This window comes from Thamnophis sirtalis, unplaced genomic scaffold, assembly GCF_051295495.1.
Source record: "Thamnophis sirtalis isolate CommonGarterSnake01/CBP01778 unplaced genomic scaffold, rThaSir2_p1.2 scaffold_3, whole genome shotgun sequence".
NCBI classification, from domain to species: domain Eukaryota; kingdom Metazoa; phylum Chordata; class Lepidosauria; order Squamata; family Natricidae; genus Thamnophis; species Thamnophis sirtalis.
In genome coordinates this window covers 154,694,794-154,718,940 of record NW_028261383.1, presented here as the reverse complement: position 1 = coordinate 154,718,940, position 24,147 = coordinate 154,694,794, and the positions used below count along the sequence as shown (strand labels likewise).

Sequence of the window (24,147 nt, the reverse complement as noted above, 5' to 3'; positions counted from 1 at the left end):
GGACTTGATGTCACAATGACACGACATGCAATCTTGGGGCTCCAGGATTGCTGTTGATATCTCTGTTGCTGGACGGTCCTTTTTGGATCTAAACCATTTTGAAGGAACGGTGATAGAGAAGAGCAGGTCCTGCTGATCTCAGGGACATCACAAAGTTCCTGATCGATCCAGGAGAAAGCTCTTTTTGCCGGTTACAAGAGAAGCAGTCAAAATGGCTGCAGAAGGTTGGGACAGTTCCCTGAAATGGAAGCAGAACAGGAGAGACAGTATGTCGAAATGGTGAGAAAAATCCTTATTATTAGAGAAGAGAAAACCCAAAAGACTTAGTTAAAATAAAATTGAAGATAGAAGGAAGTAAGCGGCGAATTAACACTGGTTTAAAACTATAGTGTTATCTTTTTCACTTTAATTTTGTTTGTTTTCTATGGATGGACTTTTTACAAATGCCTCTTACTTTTAAACTGGACTGGTCTTTTTTCCCCTTCTTCCTCTATACTTCTTCCATTTTTTGTATTTGTGGATTAAAAGTTTCTTTACTCGCAAGGCTCAGCCGGATTGTTATCTTTAAATATTTTTTTCTTTCTTCTTCTGTTCTGGAGTTCGGAGTTTAGAAAGAGAGGCAAAAACAGAGGGAAAGAATGTAACACTGCCATATAGAGGCTAGACACTTGGCAACATCTGATAATACAAAGCTATTGGCTTTGTTTACTGAAAGGGTCAATGGCTATACATGTGTTTCTTTGAAGGAAAAAGAAAGCTTTGACCTGAAAAACTTTACTGAATTTGTTTGAAACCTAGCAAAAGCCTTGGATGTTTTAGTGGCAGTGTCTATAACTTGGAAAAATGGCCCAATATGGAGAAGAGACTAACATTGCAAAGAATTATGCTAGAAATTCAAACAGTCTTAATAATCACAGAGAGAATTGAAAAGAGACTTGAAATTATAGATCAAAATACAGAAGGTACGGAGGAAAGACTTGAGAATACTTATAAAACAACAATGAAATTTGAGGACAGAGTTCAAAAAACCACAGAGCCATATGAAAGTGATAAGAAAATTGTTGACTCTTACAGCAAATCGAAATGATAAGTGCGAAATACGGAAAGGAGAGATCGATGAGCTGGAACTCTATCTCAAATGTCAAAATATAGATGAAGAAAGGGGAGAAAATTTGACAGAAACAATGAGAGTAATTTCGGCAGAAGCATCAGCGATAACAAAAGTTAAGCTGATGAAAGGAACAGATAGAGTGTTTCGAATCTTTATAAGATATGCAATGAATAACAAGTTGTCAAGAAAAGTCCACATAAGACTTATCATGAAAACACTTAGAATACAGATTCTACAAATTGCAAGAGATATTGGACTGAACTATTTCTGGAAGGTTACAGGATGATGAAATGAAATATCACAATAAAATTTAGTTAAATGTATTTAAATTTTGAGTACTATGTATAAGACAACGTAATAATAGCTATAGCCAAATAAATGATTAATAATGATAATAAAGCATTTATATATACTAGATTGATAATATGAAATTTTATACAAACTTTAAGTGAGGATGATGGAGATGATGTTGAAAAACCCTTTTATAAAAGATAAAAAATTCTATATAGAATAGAATATAAAGATGCAATATAATTGGATGATTTCAGGATGATGTAATGAAATGCCATAATATAAATTTACTTCAAATTTAACATGTTTCATATAAAAAGGATGTAATAACAGCTATGCTTAATGGATGTTTAACAATTATAACAATTTGTATACATGTATATTGAATTGATGATACTAATAATGGAAAAAACATGGAATTGAAAATCATTAGAGAATGTTATCAATGCTAAAATCATAGAATGATTTAGAATAGGATATAAAAATTCTTTATTATTGGATATATTGAAGATGATATAATGAATCATTATAATATAAATGGATACATATTTCGAATACCTTGTTTAAAATGGAGAAACAATAGTGATAATCAAATAAATGAAGTATAATAATAATGTATACAAAGATATTTGATTGACAATATGTGAATTTTGATAAAGCTCAAGTGATGACTATGGAAAGGACACAGAAAGACCTTGTAACAAATCGACACACTGTATGCAATTGAAGAGGTTTTTATGTTATATGTTTTGTGTGTTTGTGTTTGTTTGAAAATAAAAATGTTATTTTAAAAAATGGTTTCTTACAACGGAGCTACAATTAGACATTACATAATATGCAATGAAAGAATGAGCTCGTGAGATCGCAAAGGGTTTCCCATCACCATGGAACTACAATTCCCAGAGTTCTTTGGTTTCAATGATGACTCAGGTTGCAAAGCAAGGTGACAAAGCCAGGAAAATTAACCACCCCTTTAGAAAGCCTTTTGCAATTCTCCCTAGGAAAGATCAGGGGCCAGTACAACTCAGAACACATTCTAACTAAGCATGCCGGTTCCTGGCTTAAAGGTGAAGAGAGTAACACATTATAAACCAATGTAAATTGAAACAGAAATGCATTCCTTTGAAAAAAAAATCTTGCTCAATTTAGGGGGAGTCTATAAATAATACCCCCCCAAAAAACCCTCAAAAGGCCTGTCAGAAATAAACAACTTTCCATGTGTGAGTGGGTTGCTTTGAGTTCTCTTTGTGCTCCAATCTGTCCTTATCAAAAGTTGGAAAGAATTGCAGAGACCCCAGAGGGATTACAGTATCCTGTTTGCAAGCACTAACTCTAAATAGCATCTCTTCTTTTAATTTCTGCAGCCTGTTGTAATAAAAGAAAAGTTTGCTGTGGAAGAGCACTGAAAGGGGAAGACAATATTTGTACTAAAAGCGTTTCCTAGTAGGTCAGGGTGTTTTTTTGACTATTATTATTATTATTCAAAATTGCTTACAAAAGAGGAGAGAAAGATTGAGTTCAACAACTGTTCAATGTTATAACAGCACTTAATGAGGGGGACTAACAATGGATCCTCACAGCATCCCTGTAGTCAGGTCATGATGACATTTTAGCAAGCTGTGGCCTTGTGATTGGAATTTCAGACAGTCCCTGCTGGCTTCTCACAAGTAAAGAAAATGGGGAAACTGACAGGAAGTTGGAAGTTACAATCACATTAGATCAAGGGTGTTAAACTCGATTTCATTGAAGGCCACATCAGAATAACAGAATAACAGAGTTGGAAGGGACCTTGGAGGTCTTCTAGTCCAACCCCCTGTCTAGGCAGGAAACCCTACATCATGTCAGACAAATGTTAGATAACCATTTCTCTGAAGAAAGAAAATTTCCAGTATTGGAGCACTCACTTCTGAAGGCAAGTTGTTCCACTGATTAATAGTTCTGTCATGAAATTTTTCCTTAGTTCTTGGTTGCTTCTCTCCTTGATTAATTGCCACCCATTGCTTCTTGTCCTGCTTTCAGGTACTTTGGAGAATAGTTTGACTCCCTCTTATTTGTGGCAACTCCTGAGATATTGGAAACTTGCTATCATGTCTCCCCTAGTCCTTCTTTTCATTAAACTAGACATACCCAGTTCCTGCAACTGTTCTTCATACTGTATGTTTTAGCCTCCAGTCCTCTAATCATCTTTGTTGCTCTTCTCTGCACTCTTTCTAGAGTCTCCACATCTTTTTTACATTGTGGCGACCACAACTGAGTGCAGTATTCCAAGTGTGGCCTTACCAAGGCATTATAAAGTGGTATTAACATTTCACATGATCTTGATTCTGTCCCTCTGTTTATGCAGCCTAGAACTGTGTTGGCTTTTTTTGGCAGCTGTTGCACACTGCTGGCTCATGTTTAAATGGTTGTTCACTAGGATTCCAAGATCCCTCCCACAGTTACTACTATTGAGCAAGGTATCTCATATACTGTGCCTGTGTGGGTTGTGTTTGACCTGGGGGGGCTGGTGAGTGTGGGGCCAGCTCAACATCACTCATGTTGGGGGGCACTTGTGATGGCCTGAGCACACTGACAGCAAAAACAGGCCCCCAACTCCATTTCCGGCTGCCTCCTGCTACCCTCTGCTAGCAAAAACAGAGCTCGCAAGGGCCATGCAGAGCTCTCTCACAAGTCCCATTTTCACTGGCAGAGGCACCATGGGCCGGTCCTTCATTGTTTCCAGGGCAGCCCTCCCAGGCCAGATCTAAGCCCCCCGCAGGCTGGATCTGGCCCATGGGCTTTGAGTTTGATACCCCTGCATTAGGTCCACACTTAACAACCCAGCCAATCTTCATTTAACAACTGGCAACTGGAACTGACATTGTACTTTACGACAACATTGCTTGGGGATAGCAATAGTCTAACAGTTATTCTTTACATATATATTATGCTATGCTATGCTAATCTATACTATATTATATTAACTAATTTTGTATAACATTTCCCTATAGCCACCCCAAACCTGCCACATGATCTGAACTCCCAGTTTGGAAAGGCCATTTAAAATGTATGTTTTGGAAAAGGGATAGTCCATTCTGTTATATATTTTCTCTTCTTTTCTCTTTTGCCTACTTGGGCACCAGGAATCCAAAAGATAATTATCTTAAAATCAGTTTAAAGCAAATCTGACCCTGCTCATGTGTGTTTAATTATAGACTCCTCTAAAAGTTTGGTCAGGGCTTTTGCTACTTTTAAATATGATTTTGAAGAGTAGAGAAAGAAGGACATACGGTGGCTTTTTTTCATGCTGTGGAGATGCTTAATGCTATGCCCTTGGTTACCTTTCTGTGACCTTTATGGCAACGGATCTATCTGAAGCTGCTGCAATTTGAAAGCAAAGGTGGGAAGGTCCTACCCGAAGACCCAAATGCACATCTTCATGAATTGCTCTACCAAGTGAAGCAGCTGCCTCAATTAGAGGATGCCAAGATCAGGAGCCAGGCCCACAGGTGGCAGTGCTCATACGGCCCAAGATCTGAGCCACCTCCTTGGGCTGTGTACGATGAAAGAACACAAGCTGCCACTTCACATTTTATAGTGGATTCTGTCAAGCCATCATGTAGCCCAGAGCAGATGCAAAGAACTTTCATCTACAAAAATCTGGCCAGCCTGGTGGTGTCCCATCCCTATAATTTTTGACTGGAGGATTACAATCTTCAAGACTGTAGGTAGAAACATTTTATTTTGAAGGAGCCATTCTGTGGCCCAAATGTAATGAAGAAACCTCAGGGCAACAGAATAACAGGAAATAACTGAAACTTCTGAAGGCCGTGTGCTTACTGAGTTTTGAAAATACGTTGGGGAAATGCTTCCAAAAGGTCAAAGTGGAGATGCAGCTTTATCCCACCCATCTCAAACTGCATATTTCTGCTCTCAAAATATCACAGAAGACAAATTGTTGAGGCTCAAGTCATGGAGGTAAGACGCATAGTTTAAAATTATTTTTCTTGCATGCGGCTCCATGGTTTGACTCAAGGGTGGGTTCCGGCTTCTTCTATTGCCGGTTCGCTCATGTGCATGCGCAGTAGGTAAAAAAGAAGGTGGTAGGCAAAAAACAAGATGGCATTGCCTATGGTGCTGCCGATAGAGCCGGTTCGGGGCTGTGGCCGGCCGAGTTACTACCTACTTGGCCGAACCGGGCCAAACCGGTAGGAACCCACCTCTGCTCTGACTCTACCAACCACTCTGTCATACTGCCTGAGGATGGTGATGATTGCAGATTAAAATAGCAGGAGAAAGGAGGCATATTATCTATGTACATGTTCAAACAAGGCATTAATATTAGTTCTAATAATTGAAATATTTTTTAATATTTTTCTAGGTTTCTAGCTAAACAGCATCTTTTCTCTTCCACACTTTGTGTTTCATTTCCACCACATGCTGTATCCCAGAGAAAACACCACATTCTAGTTTGTTGTGAAAACATGTTTATTTCAGTTGTAATTTTATCAACAGGTGGAAGTAAGCCCACTGAATGTAACAATTCAGGCTAAATGTATATGAACGCATTCACATCTTGTGTTTTTAGAATAGGATGTTAAAACACACATACTCAGTAGCCCTCATTATTCATTCATGTCAAAGATTTATCCGGCCACCGATCTGATTAAAAAAAAATAGCAATAATAAAAACAAAAATATGCAATGACAGTTCCACATTATACAGATGGTCCTCACTTAACATTCACTCATTCAACAGCTATTTGGAGTTAGAAAGGCACTGAATCAGCGGTGGGATTCACTTACCTTCCCTACCAGTTCGCAAATGTAAATGGGCATTACTTCTGTGCATGCGCAGTGCTCGCGCATTATGTCGGGATGGGTAGGCGGAACCTCCCGCAGCCGCCACTACCAGCTCACCTGAACCAGAGAGAACTGGCTGAATACCACCTCTGCACTGAATGAAGGGACTTACAACTGAAGTTGCTGAAGTTCCATCAACATCTCTACTGTCATATGAATAAAATGTAGGCCCACCTGTGCCCACCTACCCTTATGACTACCTTTTGGCTACTCACCTACCCACTGCTGCTAACTTCCCCCACTGCCTGGCCATACCCACCACAGCATTTGCACACCAGCCAGCCAGGACCTCCATTCAAGCCCCCGCCCGAGCTTTCTTTCACAAAAGAAGCCCTCTGTGGGAAAGGACCTGGCTGTGCCAGCATTGAAGAAGATCCTTTCTAGCCTCGGTGAGGCACAAATGGAAGCCACAGCTAGGGCGTAAATGGAGCTTCTGAACAGAGTGCAAATAACCCCATCTGACCTAATGCAAAAGGCAATGGGGTGAAAGAAGGTTCCAGCAAGTATGGTTGTAGGGGGCAGTACAGTAGGTGGAGTGACAGAATTGGGCAGTGGGGCAGCTGGCAGTAGCAGGTAGGTGAGTGGCTTAAAGGGAAGAGTTGGTGGGGGACAGGTGGGGAGGGGGTGGAATTCAACAGTAGGCAAAAGAGGCAGTCCCTTGCCTTCCTGGAGCTTGGGGCTGGGAGAGACCAAGTCAGGAATGGCCTAGATCTGTGATGGTGAACCTATGGCACGTGTGCCCAAAGTGGCACATGAAGCTATGTTGGCTGGCATGTTCAGCATCGCCCAATCCTCTCCCTGGTTTCTGGCGTGCATACGCGTGTGTTGATCAGCTGATTTTTACACATGCACATGGTCTTCCATTTTCCGTTGTGCGTATGCGTGCCACCCAGCTGATCGTCATGTGCGCATGCACCCCAGTAACCATAAGACAAGCTGGCCGGGGTGCATGCACATGCTGGAAACCAGAAGTTCATTTCCTGGTGCATACATGCCCACTAGGCAGTTTCTCTTCCGGGGCGCATTGCACACACACGCTCCCTTTTCGGCACTCAGTGCCAAAAAGAGTTGCCATCACTGGCCTAGATTGAGATGGGTCCTCACTTAATAACCTGTGGGATTCAATTAACTTCAGCAATAGGGACTGCTGAGATTGCTATTGCTAAGTGATGCACTCACATAACATCATGCTTTATAACCATATTTGTTTAGGGACGGAAATTCCATTCTCAATTACCATTGTTAACTGAGGACTATTTGTACAGAAGAAACATGCTTCCCACTATGACATCACCAGATCAACTCGACATTTGCTGGGCTCGCTCCCAGCTTACCCCAACGCTCAGGAGAAGAGACGGGTCTTTTCATATTTGGAATGGAACAGAGCAAAGCTATAGGTCAGGAAATACAGCAAGTTCCTCTTCTGTCAGGGAAAATATAGCTCTCAGTTCCTTTTTTAGCCTCGTAGCATAACAGAGGTTGCACGAGTGTTGTGTAGTTTTTCTGACCCATTTTTTTTCTCTCCAATAGTTGCTCCTCTGCTCACACCCAGTGTATGACATTTCAGGCCCATCTGCATCAGATTCGGAGTTGACAAAGAGCTGCTGTGCAAATTAAAAAGAGAGAATTCTGTAAGAATTAATCAATATCACCATTGCTTCCCTCCTCCCCCTACACACACACACACACACACACACACACACACACACACACACACTTGTACAGAGTAGCTCTGCAGGAAATAAACAGATGGGAAATAACCTCACCAACCCATTTGAAACCTAATGGCTTCTACCAACAGAAGATTGTTTTTCTAAAACATAAAATCAATACTACGTTTCAGTATTTTATTAGATTTCCCAGTGGGCTAGAGATTTCTTTAAATGTGAACAATTTTAAGACTCAAGAAAATGCTCCAACCCTTGTTCGAGGAAACTCTATAAATATTAGAAATTCCACTGTACTAGAGTGGCTGAAACATTTTTTAGTGTGGATAGTCAATCTTATTACTATCATTTCCATTTCTGAGGCAGGCAAATTAAGGCTAAGTAACAAGTTTAAATTTAATGTGTAATTTACTAGCCCCAAATGTTTTATGGAAACAACAGGTCATAAGTTTGGACCAGAAGGAGCATTTTGTGATCATGTATCTATTAAACTCATTCTCGAATACATCTCTGCAATTCAATAATAGCGACCTCAAATGGTAACTTACAGTGGAGTGATAAATTCATTGTAATATTATATATGAATATAACTTTTATGAGGGTTTATCTTAAGAATGCCTTATAAATCTTTAAGATAATGGAACACTGCAAAATTAAAGGCCATTTAATTTCTTTTTCTAGAGAGAGGACACAGGAATCTGTGGTTTTTCAGAAATTGATGGCTTACCACACTATTCATCTCTGACTGTTATGCTATATAGGAATCCAACAATGTGTAGAGAGGCCAGGATTTTTTTTATTCCTACTTGTACAGAGCAGAGAGAAGAAAAATTACAGAGAAGTCTAGACTTTTGCCAAGTTTTATTATCCACATAATAAGAATTGCAATCAATTATATAATTAATCTGCCACAAAGAGCTCTATTGAGCCTAGGTGAACATTCTTTCTTTCAAATTCTATTACCATAACATGGCCTTCCCACAAATGGTACTTGGACAGGTGTATGTCACCTGTTTCATATGCAGAGCCATATGCCATTTTATAAGTTCACCTGTGACTTGCACACAATATCATGGGAGCCCAGCCATCCTGAGCAGACTCAGAAAGTGGATTTGCTCTACGGAGCAACCAACATACACAGGTGTGTGTAGTTTATTTCTCAATAACCCAAATATTCAAATTTGATTCCTCTGAAAAAGCTGAGCTGAGGTTAAAATAGAAGTTTATCTTTGAACCATTCATATGGTTCTTTTTATGCTACAATAAAGAAACTGCCGGGATTGTAATGGATTACAATGGATTCAACAAAGTTAAATCTGAGCTATATCAATAATAAGATCAAGCAGTGCTTCAGGTTCAATTCCAAAAAGATGCTTTGGGGCATACAAGGATGCAAATAGAACACCTGTCTGACAGTCTTTAAAGCAATGGGCCTTTTCCTGGAATTGCTGGGCAGCTGTAGAAGGCAGCCCCAAAGATGCAGCTGTTTAATAAATGGCCCAGTGCTACGTTCCTACTTCAATGTAACCCTTTTTTTAAAAAAAATCAAACCTAAAGATTTACATCCCTGAAAAACTACTTGCAACAACTTCCCTATCACGATTCTTAATTTTATGCTAATGTTTCCTTCAACATGAGACAATGGTTTACATTTGTGAAACCGCTATCTCAATGTTCAAAACATGCACATCCTTTTGATTGGAAGACATTCACACCTCTAGCTGTGACTCATCCAGTGACGTCATCCAGGGATTACCTTGAATGTCTGAGACAGGCCTAATTCTCAAGTGGGTTGAACATTCACCAATGAATGACGGAGCTTTGTAAATTGATTTAATGCGGGAAGTAGGGTGAAGCATTTCTCTATCCTTGAAACAACGCATTTATGTATTTGAAAAAAACTTTAATGTTTAATTTTCTTCTGAGTGGAGAAACAGAAGGCTATTGTGTGTGTGTGTGCCACACACTTTCAAGCTGAGTTTGTAACCTGCTTAAATAAAATACCTCTTGACACCTTCTGACTTTTTGTTTAATGTGTCATTTTTTTTAAAAAAATGTTCAAATATGCCAGTAATTAGTATTGTTTTAATCTAACAACTGAAGAACAGGTATAATCAGGGCCTCCCTCTCTCTCTCCTAAGGCTTCTCTGAATGTTCCTTCAAAGCTTTAAACATTTCTCTCTCTCTCTCCTCCCTCTCCCATCAACCTTGCCAATAAAAAAAAAAAAACTGAACACGAGTTGGTTTTTAAGCAAGAGTGCTGTGTTCATTTCATGTTAACAAGTTGAAATGACTGATTGGAAGGTCAATTAATTTTTAACTGTCCTTTATTAATAGTAATTTAGATTAATTCTTTTTCAGTAGGAATGATCGTCTCTGGGAAATATACCTGGAATAAAGAAGGTGAAGACTACCTTTGATTTTTTTGAGTGACCTTATTCTTATTAATAATATACTCATCATGGCATCACCAGGTTTTTTTACCTATCTGTTACTGAAAGGTTACGGTAGGTCTGTTGCTCTGAAGATTTCTCCATTACACTGGAGAGACTTCCACCCCTCCTCCACAGTCATTCAAAGAAGGAACATAAATCTCCCTCCCTCCCTCCTTTCTCTTCTGTATACAACCAATCCCCACGGCTTTATTGTGTTCTGGGGAGAGTAACTCAGAGCATGGGGAAGCATCCAAAACATCTCTTGACTTCAATTAAAAATATCCTTGCAGATACCTATTAAATCCCTCTATGAGACAAGCAAAGACACTAATCCGTATCCCCAAGCAGGTGGTTTTCCTTGCAACTATGCCCACGTCTCAAGGATGAAAGCACTGTCATTAATAGCAGCAGCAACCTGATTGTTCTCCTTATAATGTCTCTTTATGGAGCTACTTTATTAGGTGTGCTGTTTATTGTTTGTTTCAATTGTATCTCACTTTTTTCCTCCTCTGGGAGCTTAAAGCAGCCTACATAGAGAATGGCTTTCATTTCCCTCCCCTCCCCCCACATGACAGCAACCCTCCAAGATAGGTTGAGACAGTAATGGATCAAAGTCCATGATTGGAGGCAAAATACAACCTAGATTGCTGAGTCCTAGTTTAACAACTTAACCATTAGGATAGATAGATAGATAGATAGATAGATAGATAGATAGATAGATAGATAGATAGATAGATAGATAGATAGATGATGGATGGATAGATGATAGATATAGATGATAGAGACAGACAGACAGAGGGATGGATGATAGATAGATATAGATAGATAGATAGATAGATAGACAGACAGACAGACAGATAGATGATAGATGGATAGATGATAGATATAGATGATACAGACAGACAGAGGGATGGATGATAGATATAGATGATATAGATAGATAGATAGATAGATAGATAGATAGATAGATAGATAGATAGATAGATAGATAGATAGATAGATAATGTGTTTGTGGTCTGCTGCCACAATACACATCCAATGTACACACTTTTCAGGAATACTGTAGCATAAAGTTGTAATCCCTCACCTTAACACTGTAATGCATCCCCCACTGAGCAGCAGGGAGGGGGGTTGGGGAGTCATCCATTTTCACTGCAGAAGTAATTGTAAATTTAATCAGCTAAATTAAGATGAAGCGGCTCTTATGGTCAGACATTTAGCATCACCGAGATCCACTTTCGGGAGGGAGAAGGCAGGGGAAAAGGAAAGAGCAGCAGCTGCTCCTGCAGGAGAGAAGCCGAGCCCGAGAAGATGCAGCAGCGGACAGAATAAAAACCGATCGATTCACTCACCTTCAACTTCCCAAGAGAGATTCCAGCCAAGGGGAGGGAAGCGGGCCGGCTGTGTCTATTTCTGGCAGCCGGGAGAGAGAGAGAAAGGAGCCTCTTCTTTCTCATCCCTCTTGTGTGTTTGTCCAGAGAGAGACTGAAAGTTACAAATTGCTGCCATGAGCTCATCAAACAGTGCCTTTTTCCCTCTCGGTGAACCTTGGCCATTGGCCAAACGCCCGTCACGTGGCTTCTCCCCTTGCCACTGTATCGAATGTCAGCTGGCTTTTCTTTTTCAACCCCCCCCAACCCCCGCCTCCGCCTCCTTGGGAAGCGGGGAAATGTCCAATTTGACCAGGAGGAATCAGGGCCAAGGTGGGGGACGGGGGGGGGTGTGAGCCATCAGGACACAATGACGGATGGTCCCCATTTAGAGCTGCCTATGTGCGTGGGACAAGGACCGGTGGCCAATTGGTAGCGACCCTCTCCTGGAGGGCAGCACGGCTGGAGAGGCAGCGCCGTCGAAACGGCAGCATCGGGGACGAGATCCCCCAGGGGAGATCTCCGCCGGCCTCCCCCCGCCTCCTTGTCTTGCTGCGGGCCCTGGGAATGGCCGGTTCCTCGCGCGACCTCGGCCTCTCTGTCCACCTACCTTTGCGAAGGACTTCGGCTTCCTCCTCCCTGCCAGCGCCGCCACCTCTTCTCCGCATCGCCAGCTTGTGCGACCGCCTGGATCGCCCTTTGGAGCTCGGCTGATGGGACACCCACCAGGTTCCCTAGCGAGAAGATCTCCGGGCCCAGCCCGAGCGGCAGGAGGGATTCCCCCCCCGGGCTCGTCGGCGGGCAGCGAGGGGCCAGGCTGCGGAGGGAACTTTTGAATGGCTGAAAGTTGAGCGCAACCCGCCCCGCAAGAACAGGTGAGTGCTAGGAGGCTCCAATTGGACGCCTCGCTGGCGCGCCTGCCGCATCACCGGATACTGGAGGTATCCCGGTAGGTAGGCGAAGGTCATCCATCACGCGAGAGGGTGAAATGCCGTGGGGGGGGGGTCTCATTGCCAAGCAGCTCACGTGAGGACCCCCCAACTCCTTGGCCTCACCGGGACCGCTGAGCGTCATTAGAGGGCAAGTGAAAAGGGAGGGAGAGATGGGGGGAAATCTTAAAAACAAATCGCATCCCATCATCGGTGGTGGTGGTTGATGTTATTGCTTTTTTGCTTTTCAAACCAGGTTTAGTTTTAGCTTTTGCTGAAACTCTTCACGGGTAGGCAGGATGTGGTTTCTTTTTAAACGACCTTCAGGAAGAATTTCCCAAAGCTCTCTCTCTCTCTGGAGAAGTCACAACACAAGCTACGTTGCGTAGAGATTTTGAAAACAAACCCTTCACATTTATTTTTATTCCTTCGGTATATTTTAGCTCCAAAGTTAATTCCGGGGGACGTGCTTTTTTTTCTTCTTCTTAAAAGCATTAAAGCAACAACCACACACACATGCTCCGTGAACATATGTGTGATGGATGGGGGTTGACATTTTTTAAAGATTGTTGGGGGACGGGACTTGCGTTTATTTTAGATCAAACTTCGATCAGGTACACTGATTAGGGAGCAACTGTATCATTCAGTCGCCGTCAGAAATGATACATTTCTCTCCCTCGCTTTTTTAAAACCCACTTTTCCACCAACAGTAAAGTTCTCCGTTCTGGGACATTGGTGCTATCAAACATTTTAAACTTCAGAAGTTGTGGGAGGGGAAAAAAGAGCTGAGAAGATAGTGGGCTGTTACGCCGACATTTTAATTAATTGCGTGTGTTTGTATCTCTTTTCCGATTTATTAGCAGAAATGCTTCGAAGTTTGTTGAATGTCATTAAAAAAAATCCGGGATGGGTGCTACCGATCAATCCCGTTGTTTGTATTTCTGAAACTTTCAAAAAGCAGAATAAATTAAGAAAAAAGCGGGTGCGTGTGTGAGTGGATGATTTGTACGTCTCTGTGTTAAAAGAGTATTTATTTCTTTACGAAACAGCGAATATTCTTTGAATGGGATTAGAAAGGGAAAATTTATTTAAGGGGGAGTCTGGACTGGAATCTCTTCTTTCTTTCATTCCTTGCTTCCCTGGTTTAATTTTTTCTTCTTCAGCGATGTTGGTTTTGGGAAGGAAGCTAGACCAACATTTCCCTGCTTCTCTCCCCCCCCCGCCCCAATCCCCGGGACCCGGCCGGCAGAGAGAGAGATCGGAAAGAAAGAAGTTGTTGCAGACTTACTCGAAACTGGCTGCTTTAAGGGGCCTCTTTAAGAAAAATCTCCCCGTCGAAAACAGCCACCGTGGGCCACTCGAACTGAAAAGATTGCAAGGATAAAGATTCGTTCACCCAGCGCTGGATAATGAAGGGCGAAGTCCCGCGAAAATCCGAAAGCCGCCGGTCTCGGCTTTTTAAAGCGCAAAAACCGAAAGCTCCCCAGCTTCAGATCGGAGAGCGTTGGTTGGTCTTTTGACAAATTGACTTTTCTCTCTCTGCTTCGCTCCTCTCCGGATCCCTGTCGCTGTATATACAGGGGGTGAAAGCTCACGGTAGAGATCCTTGGAAACTGCGGAGCGGGGCTTTTCCACGCTACCAAATACCTCCCAAATACCCGAAAAGATTTTTTATTTTGGTGTGCGGTTTTCAAACGAGATACATTAACTGGTGGCACCCACGGCCCCTATGAAATACCCAAAGCCTTTCTCGTCCTCCCCGCTCCGCCAAAGCTGTATTTTCTTCCACTTCAGCATTTATTTTCCGATTAATAAAATAAATAAACCAATCTAAAATGAAGCGATCCGGCAAGATCCGGCGTATTTAAATCCGCCCGTTTCATGCAGTTGGGTTTTTTGTTTTTTTTTGTTTTGAGGACGAAGAACGTGTTGTGCGCGGTCTTTTTTGTTCTTCGGTTCTGAAACAGATTTCTGACTTGGGGATATTTTAATCCTTTAGATCTTTTCCAAACCACTGGGAGGGTGAAATGTAATTAATTATGGCGGCTTTCAAGAGCTGCTGGGGAGCTGGTTGTTTGGGTGGGAGAAAAATTCCAAAGTTTAAGATTGGTTTAAATTTTTTTTTAAGAATAAGAAGACAGACAAGGAGAAGAAAAGAGACTGACTTGCTTAGTGTTTATTGGCAGCTTTTGTCAACGCGGATATTTTTGAACAAGAGGAGTGGGGTAACATCAAAAGTAATCCTTAAATCTGTAATCCTACATCGTTGCCCATTAACTGGGAGGAAGCCCCACTGAGCTCAACGAGTCTTTCATCGGAAGGAATAGAGTTAGACTTCCCAGGCCGGACCGGTCCTCAAAGTTTGGAAAAAAAGGGAAGCCACAATTATCTGCATTTTCAGGCGCACGGATGTATTTTCTCCTGCGGGAACAGGAAGTGGGTAGCTATTTATAGAATATATTATCTTGCTCTTTGAAACATTGGCTTTTTTTCAGATTTTGGAAGGGAAAAAAAAGAGCCACCAAACTTTGCTTTCCAATTCAGAGACACATGCTGGGTAACGTAGGAGCAAAATAACAAGATTTTTTTAAAATTATTTTTTTAATGCACCGTTTTTTAAGGTACCGTTTTAAAAATCTTTCTTTCTTTTTTTCTTTCTTTCCTGATTGCTTATTTGTACCCTAAGACTATCATTAAGTGTTGTACCTTATGATTCTTGACGAATATATCTTTTCATGTCTTTTTATGTACACTGATAGCATCTGCACCAAAGACAAATTCCTTGTGTGTCCAATCACACTTGGCCAATAAAGAATTCTATTCTATTCTATTCTATTCTATTCTATTCTTTCAAACTGATTTAATTAGTCATGCAAGGACTTCTCTCCTCCTTCTGCACTGCAAAGAGCAGGGGATAACAGCTTGCTGCAATGGAAGGGAGCTACTGCCTGCTTATTTCACAGCGCTCCACTCCGTTGTGAAGAGATCTCTTTCCAGGATAAGCCCGTGGGCACTTCTTCAGCTGGTTGAATATGTGGAAGAACTGCTGGGGCATTCCTGTTGTTATCACACTGGGAAGGAGGAAGAGAAAAAGACAAGGCAAACCACGGTGATTTCCCAGGCAGCAGAAGAGCAGTGTGTGTGTCGTTTATGATTTTGACAGCCTTGGTGTTTGCAACAGTTCAGATCCTTGTTGATCAGCAAGATGGTCTGAGAAATGTCTGCAACGCAAGGGGGAAATTAAAGACGGGAGAGATAAAGAAACATATGGGAAGAATAAAAATGTGGCCCATCTACCGCAATTTACAAAATTATTTGAGACAGAATGAGGTTGTGGTGGGAATAGGCCCAGCTGCTAATATTAATATTAGTATTGGTATTATTTTAAAGTGAAGGGACTTTTAAGGCATCTATCCTTTACACAACTTCTGTTCTGACCTACCACATCTGCCTCCTTTCAAGTCTTCATGCTACATTGATTTCTTTGGACCTTGGGAAAAAAACAACCCGCAGCCTTGAAACTTACAGGAGATTCAACTTTTTGCTGACCACTCAATCTTAGAGAAGAAAAGGAGGAGGGAGGAAACCCTGTTTAAGGCTGTCTTTTTCCTCTTGGTGACCTCCATAATTGAACATGATTATGCCTTTCATCCACTTCTTTCTGCCTCTTGGTGGAAGACAGAATTGTCAACATACCTTATGGACTCCAGGTTGGGTGGTGCAGATGTTTTCTTGTATTGGGGAGAACTAGAGGGGAGATTAAAAGGGATGAGCTACAAGTATGTGTCCATATGTAATAGTAAACACTGTGATTCCAGTACATAAGATTTAATAAAGGCAGCCAAGAAAACCTCCAACAACCACAGTTCCATTTTTAAAATACTTATATAAGTTACAATGCAATAATTTTCAAAGCTCACTTTTAAGTCTCTAGCACAAAAAGCAACTTTTCACAATTTAAAGAGCAGTATTATGACACATATTCCCACAGTGTAGAGCTTAGTTGATCAGATGAATCTCCTTCCTGCAGGAACAGGATTTAGGGGCAGATGTTGAAAAACCCTACTCTACAGATGATACAAGGGAGCCCCGAAGTGCAGTGGAGTTATTCCCAATTGTTTAGCTTATAGCCATAGAAACCAGAGAAGAAGACAATTGGGCCAGGTTGGCCATTAATTTATAACAAAATGTATATTTGTATTGGATTCAGGATAAATGCTATTGTGTTGTTCAGAAAAACATTTCTGCTTACTACTGTGATTATTATTTTACTTTAGAACGGAACTAATTAGTATAAGGGATCCTATTTATGGGTCCCTTCTCATCCTCCAATTCTACAGTATGTGTACCAACATAAACCTTCTGAGAAATTATTTGTGAGTGATGGGAGTCTGATGGATACTGAAGCTGAGGAAGAACGAGAGCTATGTGATACTTCTGAATTCTATATTTGTTGGGGCACCTGCCCTCTATAACACTATGCTCCCAGATTCCCACTCTGATAATGTTGAGGGAATCACTAAAAACTGGGCTATTCTCCCAGTTCTTGGGCTGGGATGGTTGTCAAGTCCCTGTAGGGTTTTTTAAAATTCATTATAATTTTTTTCCTGTGTTTCTTACCATAAGCTACCGAGTCATTTGAAGCCAGATGGCCTCTAAATCAGTGGTGGGCTTCACATTTTGTTACCATTGGTTTGCCGTGCGCCCACCCACTTTGCAGGTGTACATGTCCCATCCATGCATGCGCTTGGCCTTCCACACATGCGCTTTGCTCATGTGTGCATCTTCCGCGCATGTGCCCTACCTCAAAAACCTGCCTAAATAGGACAGCATAGAGCTGTGGTGTGGGCAAGCCCCCCCCCCATGATTTCTGCTACCAGTTCGGGTGGACCTGTCCGAACAGGCTGAATACCACCTCTGCTCTAAATTGTATCAATAAACAAACAGACCAAAGTCTAAGATACTTCATGAACATCTGAGAAAAGGTAAGACCATATATGTAGGATAGCAATAGCAGCAATAACAACTTGCCACAACTTGTTAGCAAACACCTTAGAAGACTATCATTGGGTACACTTCCCAATGTATTATACAAGGAACCTGAAATTTGCTTCAGTGGGAATGTGTCAAATGAGCCACAAAAAACCATCAGGAACAGACAGCAAAATCACCATCAGAACTTACGTGTCGGTGTGAGTGGGTGGGTGGGTAGGTGGTGCCAGTGTTGGGGGAAAGGAAGCTTCCTTTCTGATTCCTAATTTCCATCAATTGAAACTTTACTTTGGGTGAACCGCTTGGATTCTTCCTGCTTGATTATTCTAGTCAATCCTTCACCGAATGAAATCTATTGACTCCCTGAAGATGCTCAAAGGGACGTGAAGCTTTTGCCCAAGATCACTGCTGGAAGCTTTTGAATATGCAATAGGCAGCAGATAGATCTTAATCAATTTTATCTCATTTCAGTTGAAGAAAAAGTTATCATTGGGAGAGGGATAAGAGAAAGGCACAACTTGGTGACCAAGCCTGAGAATGGTGGTGGCTTTGATGAATGCCCCTGTAGAAATATTTGAGTTATACCAGAAAACATCCTACAGAAAGCACAGCTCAACAACACAGTCCTTTCAGCAGTTCCAAGAAGGCGCCAGCCCCCTTTGCAAAACTCAAGTGACCTTGAGGATACAGATAAACCTCCAAGTGGCCTCAATGACTCTCTAAAAGGATGCAAATGACCAGCTTGGCTGCAAGGAGTATAAATCCTTCCATTCCTCACCATCTAGTCAGAGCTGGAGAAGCTTCTTGAATGAGAAGCGAAAGGTCTTCAAAGAAAAACCAGATAGTCCAGTTGCCTCTTGAAAAAACCACCTTTGGGACAACTATGACCTGGATGACTAAGAATCTCCATAGACACATAGCTTGAACCAAACCAGGATCTACGGCTTGAGCTGCATTCTTGCCCAAGAGAGGAAATGTGGCTGAATATACCATAGTTTGTATAATTCACACCATATTACATCATAATTCACACTAGCTTTCTTATTAGCTCTGAAATTGCTGGAGGAGCTTGTGAGAATTTTTTTTTCTTACTCCAGTTAGTTCCTTAAGGCACAGCCAGTATGGGCTTGCACACATAGCAAATTGTCATACTTATGAGTCATTGGGAATGTTGCAAGCTTTCTGTTCTGTAGGATTTTAAGGAAACACAAGTGCTTCTGTGCACAACTATTCTTGTCACACATCCAGGGCCAGGGATAAACAGAATGGTACTCATGGACATGGAGAGGATACACTAGTAAAATATTCATCAAGTGCTTTACCTGCATCTGAATTAATTTTTTAAAGAGGAAAATAGCTGAGTTGTAAAGGTCCACATTCTAGCCCAGGGGCTGCTGGACGGGACATCTGCAGGCATTATGATAACATGACATTTTTAGGTGGTTATCCAAAGGCCTGTGTAAAAATATTTTAGTAATGACCAAAATGTTCCAAGGATACCAAATCTCACAAGATTTCAAGTCAGACTGTGAAACCCTCTCATGGTTTGATGTGTGTGTGTGTGTGTGTGTGTGTGTGTGTAGGTCGGTCGGTCGGTCGACAGATAGATAGATACATTTTTCTTTAATAAACATAAAAAGCGCAATATCTATATGAACAGCATGTTTTTGAGTGACAATGACAATATTTTATGTGATTCAGTGATCTCAGAAAATTCCAGTATTGCTTTTTTTTTAAATTAAAATATTTCTTTTGGTGTACCCCATCACCCAATGATTCCAAAAATATTTGTTAAAAAAAAAATCACAACCAGAAGGTTATTAAAAATATATATATCTGTATTTGGGGAGTTGAAAATCGAGTTCCAAGAAAATATTAGAAAAGGGAAGGAAGGGGAAAGGGAAAAAAAAGGCAGAGGAAGAAGTGCCACCCAAACCATATTTTGAATGATGGCCTCTTCTCTTCCTTATCTCTAGTGTGATTGCATAGGATCATAGGTGAACTAATACCATCCGAAACAAGACTCAGTGGCTAAATAAAGTGAGAAGAGTTTCATTTTAGCACATAACTGAAACTGAAATTTAAGTACCTAGATAGATACAGGTAGTCCTTGATTTACGACCACAACTGAGCCTGACATTTATGTTGCTAAGTGAAACATTTGTTAATTGAGTTTTGCCCTATTTTTCGACTTTTCTTGCCATAGTTGTTAAGTGAATCATGGCAGTTATTAAGTTAGTAACAAGGTTGCTAAGTGAACTTGGATTCCTCAATGACTTTACCAGTCAGAAGGTCACAAAAACTGATCACTCGACCATGGGGACACCACAACTGTCATAAATAGGAACCAGTTGCTAAGCATCTGAATTTTGATCATGTGAGTATGGGGATGCTGCAATGGTCGTAAGTCACTTTTTTCAGGGCTGTTGTAACTTTGGACGGTCACTAAATTTACTGTTGTAAGTCGAGAACTACCTGTACTCTGTCTTATCAAATGGAATGAAATAATGGAATTAAATCGCTTTCAAAGGGCACTTATAGCTTGGGCTTCTGCCTGTCTTGGCTATAGTAAGGAGTTGGTGGAGATGACATAATCATCTGGATCTGGATGATTGTCCACATCTCTTTGCAAGGGTGGCTGGGTTTGCCAGCAGTTTTGAAAGTGACTACGATATGCCTCTCCTACAGAGTCCCTGGATCCAATGGTCTTAAGAACTATTGTCTCTTTCTTTTTGGAGAAATGATTATTGAGACTGCAGCAATCCTAGAAGGAGATTGCTTATACTGGATGGTCCAACCTTTGCAATTTTAAGTTGTTGACTTTAATTCCCAGAATTCCCCAGACAGCATGGCTGGCTGGGGGATTCTGTGAGTTGATGTCCACAAGTCTTACAGTTGCCAAGGTTTGACAGGCCTGGTTTAGACCTTTTTCAGCCAGGCCTCAGGCCTGGGCATGAAACCAAAACAACATTGTTTACTCTCCTGGATGGGCAAAAGGTATCTCTCCTGGTCCTTTCAACCACTTGATGGATTTCAATGCCATTAATTGTGACATCATGCTGTTCTGTCTACAAGATTTGGATTTGGAAGCACTGTTTTACAGGGTGTTGCTCCTTCTTTATTGGGTGAGTTTAGTCCAGGGGCCAGCAACTTTAAACAATCAAAGAGCCAATTGGACCCAATTCTCACAGAAAAGAAAACACTGGGAGCCACAAAGGTCCTAACTGGAAGCCCCCATTCAATTCTGGAGCTGACCGGAAGTTGAGTTCCCCCACCATAGAGTCTCCTCCTAGCGTGGCATCCTTTTTCCTTTACCTGGCCTAACTGAAAACCCTATCAATTGTGGAGCTGACTGGAAAACCCACTCCTTACCATAGAGTCTCCTCCTGGCATGCCATGCTCCCCCCCCCCGCATCGGAAGGTCATCTCAAAGTTGTAGTGCTGACCGGAGACAGGGAGCCGTAACAGAGGGATGAAAGAGCCACATGCAGCTCCAGAGTGGCGGGTTGCTGATCCCTGGTTTAGTCTATTGTGTGGAGGAGAGGGCCTTTTCCCCTTGTTCTTTAAAAGCTATATGAAATCACCTAGAGAGATCATTTGAAAATTTGCAGTATGATGTCATCAGTATGTTGAAGATACCCAATTATAGATTGCCACTCTGAACTGTAATGGTAATGCTGTCAAGGTCCTATCCTGGTGCTTAGAAACTGTAAAAAGCTGGATAGGAGAGAACAAACTAAAGTTGAACCCAACAAGGTAGAGGTAGTGTTTGTCCATGGCAATTTTTCATAAACATCAATGTTGTCTTTGAACAAGCAAGCAGTACCCTTAAAGGAGCAGGTCTATGATCTATTTTTTGGGTGTGTGTCCCTCTAGACTCATGCAAATAGAAGATGTAGCAAAAGGTTCCTTTGTTCTCCTTTGGCAGGTGCACCAATTGCATCTTTACCTGCAGTGCAATCTACAAATATTACTATTAAGAGCTGTACAGTTTAACTTTATACTGTACAAAGGTTCCTATCTTTGAAGACTACTTGGAAACTACAGCTGGTAGTGAATCCAGCAGCGGTGTGTTAACTAGCACTTGCCATTGGGTGCATATAAACACTGATACTGCAGGTCCTGTAAGGCTTATCAGATGGTTTCCAGGTACAATTTGAAGGATTGATTCTGATTTGTAAAGCCCTTTATTCTTTGAGTGCCTACAAGACCAACTTAAATCAGCCCAGCCTTAGATCATCAAGAGGGAGAAATGTCAAGTCCCATACTCCTAGGAGGGGAGGGGAGCTGAAATTAGGAAAGTGCTCATTTTTAAGAGGCTATGCTGGTGCTTTGATGGTGTTTAGAAAGATGTTAAGAACCAAACAATTTCAGAAAATGTTCGGTGAAATTTCTCCCTTCTGCCAGAGTTTACTATTTTTATTTTTATGATTTCATTGTGTTGTTACTTCATTTTATAGTTGCTATACTTTGTACATGTTTTGCCATGCTACCCTGTTTCCCCGAAAATAAGACCTTCCTGGATAATAAGCTCAATTGGGCTTTGGAGTGCATGCGCTAAAATAACCCCTCCCCCCAAAATAAGCCCTCCCTGAAAATATTGCAACACAGCAGCAGCCAGGAGGTGACCACGCTCACTGTCTCCTGCACCTCAAAAATAATAAGACCTCCCTGAAACTAAGGCCAAGTGCTTATTTCAGGGGTCAAAAGAAAATAAGACCCTGTCTTATTTTCAGGGAAACATGGATTTTATTATTCTGCTGCTGTTTTTAAATCCATCTTGGATATTTTAATTGATTTCTCTTATACCATGGAAACTGCCAAGAGTTGTTAGATTTCATAGAAGTGAAATGAAATGAAACAAGTAAATAAAGGAATTCCAGATAGTTTAACACAGCTAAATAACATATCATGCATTCCACATTTTGTTATTGGTCCCACTACAATCTCTTTAAGTTTGCAGGGTCCTACTCTCCAGAAGTATTATACTATTTGGAGGCACACTAATGAGGAAGTGACATTAATGCATTCCTTGTTCTGCGAATGTCCCTTTAAGCATTGGGCTGGCCACTGCAAGAATGCAGAGTCAAGTGTGAATGGCATGGCATGCTATCTCACTTGCTGATTAGAGCAAATAAATACCAGAAGCACCCAACAAAAGGGCTGATAAGGCATATTATTGACTGTTACTGGAGAGCTACAATATATGCATACAAAAATACAGATGCATAAACACAAATTCTTATTCCGCTATTTATTTCCATAGGGACAGCCATGTTAGTGTCTACTAGCAAAATCAGCTAAGGATCTTATTCATTTATTCAACTTTGTGGAACCTCAACAAAGAATATTTACGAAATATTGAAGAAGCACCTGTCCATGCTTGTATTAAACTGGACTTTGAGCCAAACAGCTTTGATGTGTTGATAAGCTCATTCCTCTTTAACACCCCATATAGGGCTCTGTGTGTGCTATTTATTTTTGCTTTAAAAGGGCCTTGTGCATACTGTACATTATAGCTCCTTGTCTATGTGGACATATCAATAGAATGGGTAATTTTTTTCCCACCCATGCAGAGGAAATCTATATCAATATCAGAAAAACAGAGGGAATGAAATAAACATTGTTATAAAAATGTGATTGTAATGCAGCTATACCTTTAAAATAATCCATAGTCATCAATTGGCAAACTACAGATCAAAGTATACACATGTGAGATAAAAATGTAAGGAGAGAGAGGGGGGGAGGGAGGGAGGGAGGGAGGGAGGGAGGGAGATTGGGTTGTCATTGACTGAACTTTGCAGAAGTCTTCAAACCTGCTTCCCTGAATATTTGGTTATGCTGCATTGACTCTAAACTTTTGAACTTTTGTATTTCCAAACTCCCAACAGTATCCAGATTTCCAGAAACAGTAAGGTCTCAGGGCTCAGGTTATGCTTTAAAGATGAAGAGAATATACTTTCTGCTAGAAAGAAAAAAATTAAACATTCTTCCAGGCTTATAGATATTATGAAATCTATTGCAAGTATGGCTATCTATCTCTAATGTGCCTGGGCTATCAGAAAACAACAACAACAACAACAACAACAACAACAACAACAATGCAGATCACTACGGGATTTTAAAAAATCCAGTTACTTTATTTGGTGTATGTAAGAAAATGAGAGAAAATGTGGAGGAAGCAATAAATGAAATTGCATTGAATAGTATTCTCTCTCATTATATTTCCTTTTTGTTTGCACTCCATACTTGTAAGTATTGCAGAACTATTTACAAATATTACAAGGTAATCTTCTGACCTAGAATCTTACACATTAATACTTCTTCCAAAGTACCATGTTATGTGGCCTCAGATCATTCAGATATGGATTATAGAAATCTGAAAGTGCGGGAGTGCAGCTGGGTCATATATAGTATAATAATCAAAGCTGATATCCACAAGAAAAATAGTCTTTCAGTGATTTCCTGGATATCAAGGAAATTTTTCCATGGTTTATTCTGCAGCTATTT

The 24,147-nt window shown here is 41.0% G+C and overlaps 1 long non-coding RNA gene across 3 annotated transcripts; it reads right to left on the bottom strand.

The window, feature by feature from the left end:
- Window positions 1-5,851: 5,851 nt before the first annotated feature.
- Window positions 5,852-13,071, bottom strand: LOC106538090 (uncharacterized). Of its 3 annotated transcripts, none has more exons than XR_015696060.1 (3): window positions 12,327-13,060; window positions 11,434-11,831; window positions 5,852-7,845 (listed from the first exon to the last, which is right to left on the bottom strand). It is a non-coding gene; the product is annotated as an uncharacterized LOC106538090 (long non-coding RNA). The 3 variants fall into 3 exon arrangements; XR_015696059.1 differs by having other exon boundaries at window positions 5,852-7,848; window positions 12,327-13,059; XR_015696058.1 differs by lacking the exon at window positions 5,852-7,845 and having other exon boundaries at window positions 11,433-11,831; window positions 12,327-13,071.
- Window positions 13,072-24,147: the final 11,076 nt, after the last annotated feature.